The following is a 3,772-nucleotide window of genomic DNA, read 5'->3' as shown; positions in this document are numbered from 1 at the left end:
ACATGGCACCAAGCCTGACTAATTTTTAAATATTTTTTATAGAGATGGGGGCTCCCTATGTTACCCAGGCTGGTCTTGAACTCCCGGGTTCAAGTGATTCTTCTGCCTCAGCCTCCCAAAGTGCTGGGATTACAGGTGTGAGCCATCGCACCCGGCTACATCTCTCTTTTCAAAGCACACATAGTGTCTTATTTTCTGTTGTTGGTTAGTTAGGCTAAGTAAATTATAGCCAACTCACTCTATGAAATATTAGGTTGCTGTTAATAATGCAAAAGATAAAGACTATCACAACATGGAAAAAAATTTCCAAAACAGTATTAAATAAAAATAACAAAAAAGTACACGAAAAAGGATCACAATCATGTAAAAACATAGGTACATATGGATAAAGATAGGAGGGGAACAGAATTATCAGTTATATTATGGTAGCAGAATTGAGTGAGATTTTTCATCTTTAATTTCTTTCAATGTTGCATTAATAAATTATTTAACCAATGTTTTAAAACACTCTATATATTATAAAATGATTAGCTAAACTATATCCATTTTTTCATAGCTATAAATCCACAGAAACCTTTGGGTGTAGTCTAAAAAATATTTTAGATTTCTCAAGTTTCATTACTTTAAAACCGAACTAGGAGTCAAATTCAGTTGTCTCTGCTTACTAACAGCACGGTCCTGGGAAAGTCACAGAACCTCTCTAATCCTTGTGTTCCTCAGCCTCTAAGCTTCTGTATTTCCGACATTGTTTAGGGAAGCCAACTGCTTAAAGATTAATCTCAGATCCTGGACCCATCCCCCACCCCGCTACTTCCTCTACCTAGGGAAAACAGTTCTTAGTATTGGACGCCACCTTGCCAGAGACAGATGAAACCTTGAAGAGTTTATTATATCCCTAAAGATAAATAACATTTGTTCCCCAAGAAGAAAACTAATATTCACTGAACACCTGTGCACCTGACACTGTACCAAGTATTTCATATATGCTATATTGTATACCTTCCTGGGTCCCACTAGACCACAGAACCAATTTCTGGAGGGAGCCAGGGCAATCTGCATTTTAAATAAATTCTTTATTTCAATAAATTTTAAATAAAGTGCACACACAAATTTGGAAACTAAAGATCTAGGGACAAATCATTAGAGGGTTGTGGTTTACATTTTTTAAAACGTAATGGAAATTATCAGAGTATATTGCAGGTAGTAAATGTTAAGTGTTGTTTCTGTAAAAATGGTTGTCGGTTATATATTGTGTACATGTGTACTAGGTCACAATATAAAATTTATTTCTTACTGTTGGTCACAGTCAAAAGGTCTGAAAAACACCGGCTGAGCATTACAGACAGAATAATGCACAATGAGGCAGAATAAAACAAAAAAGCAAGAAAAGGAGATGGCATAATATCTATAATTTAAGCTCCACAAGTATCTAAAGAATTAGCAAAATATAAGACACCTAAACTCTGATCATTCACAGTAATAAGGGGAATTAAGGTATTGGTAATTTGGCTAAAAGGCCAATAACGTTGCTTTAGCCAATAACCTTATTCTATCCCCACTTTTTGTTTACCGTAGATAATAACAAGTAGAATGGACAAATTAATCAAACTTCACTATCCCCTATGCCAGATGGGATGGTCGTTAAGAAATGCATGGTATAAAGAAAGAAGGGAAGCAGTTTAGTTCATTTATAATCAAATTCCAATACCTGAATAACCAAAAGTAACCATTCATTAAAACCATCTGTGGGGTCCTACTATTGATCATGGCTAATCAGTCCTAAGTACTCTAAATATTTATTACGCCATACCCCCGCCGCCCCTTTGTTTAAAACCAAGCCACGGAATTTATGGGAAACTAGAGTAACAACTCTACCTCTAAGTGAACTTAAGACAACCAGATTCCCTAGCAGTGGCAAGCGAGCGGCGCGCCTGCTTTTCTCCACTCCGAGGCGGGAAAAGCAGAGCTCCCGGAGCCGCGATTTTCCCTAGAGTGGGAGCAACGCGTAGCTCAAGCCAGTGCCCCACAGGAACCAGGTGGCAGTTGACCAGGTGCTCCCCCGGGAACTTGGGGCCCGGAAGGCTTGCCCACAGAGGAGAATAAAACGCGATCCCACCTGCACACATACAAACACACGATCACACGCGCCAAGCCAGGACGGAAGCACAATACGTGTTTCTGTCGCGTGGGGGAGACGTGAGAGGCGGGGGGCGTGAAGGACGGTAGCAAAACCTTCTCAACCCCGGCCCACTACCCTTCTGCCCCGCCTCTCCAGATTGGCTGGAGATCGAGTCCTCAGTTCGGGAATTCACGCGCGGGAAAAGCGTAAAAGACAGCGAAGCGTGCTGACGAACGGGACAAATGAAAACCCCACAAACTTACCTTAGTGGCAGCCGCCGCCGCTCGCTGTCCGGCCCTGAACTATACGAGCAAGCCTCCGAGACTGCGTAGCCGCCAGAGGGGAGGGTCCGGACCTGCTCGAGCCGGAAAGAACCGGCCTCCTCTGTGGGCAGGTTCCCGCTGAAGTGAAGCTGACCCAGACTGAGGCTTAAAAGGGGTCGACCCGGTTAACTAGAAAGGGCGACCAGTGACCCTGACCTGGACGCGCTCGGATTGGTCGATTCCAGTGTTGTCTCAGATGAGACTCTTCTATGATTGGCCAGAAAAGTCAAGCGGGAACCCGGAGGTTGGCAGGTGGGGGGCGGGAACAAAACAAAGTTGTTACCCTAGCAACAGAGAGACGCCGCGCTCTCCACAGTCCTTTCGGAGCCTAGCCAGAGACCGGAAAACTGACCAAGGTGAGGAAACTTGAACCTTAGGAGGGGGAAAGACAGGGTCCTCAGATGCCGTGGCTATCAGAAAAACTAGGGAAAGCTCTAGATATTCATAACTCTGAGAGATACCCCAAAAAGCCACAAGTTGGACAAGGTAGAGGAGACCCGTTCCCTAAATCCCGCTATCCTAGACTCTAGAAGCAGGACGCTGCTTTAACAAAACTCGGTTTTATAGGATGTGAGTGAGAGATGGGTTCTGATCGACTGTCAGAAGGCAAAAATGAACATCTGAAGGTTTCTCAACTGGTCTTCTCTCAACTCTCACATACACTTATTGATTCTCCCTTCCTGTTAATAATGACTAATTTGGGAATGTAAACCATATTCTCTTATAGGAGGATCTGGGTGCTCCAAACTGGAGCAGCCACTGTACCCTTCTGTTTTATATGTGTAGGCACGATTTATCCTGGCCTAGCATGCCTTGGTTAGGAAATGTTTTGGGGGATATAACACTTCAGACTGGAAAAAAAAAGGCCCCAGTACTCACTATGTGAATAATGTCCTTTGTGCGACAACTTGAACGCTGTGGCCTGAGAGTTCCAGTGTTGCTTGGTTAGATAAGCTGAGGAGTGAGACGTGGTCAGACCTTCACTTGGTGGGCCCGAGTGTACTGTGCAGAGACTACTTGTACCTACAAAACCTACTACTCGCCAAGGGCTGATTGGGAAAGTATTACATGTCGTTTGACTGTAACTGTCAAAAGATGAGGAAGTATGACCAAAAAAATTAAATCTGAGTGAAGGGAGAGAACCTAGTTTGACCAGAGAGGGAGGAGTCATCACTCCTTAAGAGCTTCTTGTGATAAGGATTCAGAACAGAGACTGTATTTCCTAAAGAAATAAAAAAAAAGGCTGGGCGCGGTGGCTCAAGCCTGTAATCCCAGCACTTTGGGAGGCCGAGACGGGCGGATCACGAGGTCAAGAGATAGAGACCATCCT

General features: G+C 43.7%; 1 protein-coding gene across 1 annotated transcript in view; it reads right to left on the bottom strand.

Moving 5' to 3' along the window:
- Nucleotides 1–2,560, bottom strand: part of NUP62CL (nucleoporin 62 C-terminal like) — a 63,066-nt gene extending 60,506 nt beyond the window's left edge. The window contains exon 1 of the mRNA XM_017877560.1: nt 2,383–2,560. The gene's annotated coding sequence lies outside the window, so the exon portion shown is untranslated. The remainder of the gene's footprint in view (nt 1–2,382) is intronic.
- Between the last annotated feature and the right edge of the window lie 1,212 nt (nt 2,561–3,772).

This window comes from Rhinopithecus bieti, unplaced genomic scaffold, assembly GCF_001698545.2.
Source record: "Rhinopithecus bieti isolate Rb0 unplaced genomic scaffold, ASM169854v2 scaffold_11534, whole genome shotgun sequence".
Lineage (NCBI taxonomy): Eukaryota > Metazoa > Chordata > Mammalia > Primates > Cercopithecidae > Rhinopithecus > Rhinopithecus bieti.
This window is presented reverse-complemented; position numbering and strand designations above follow the sequence as displayed.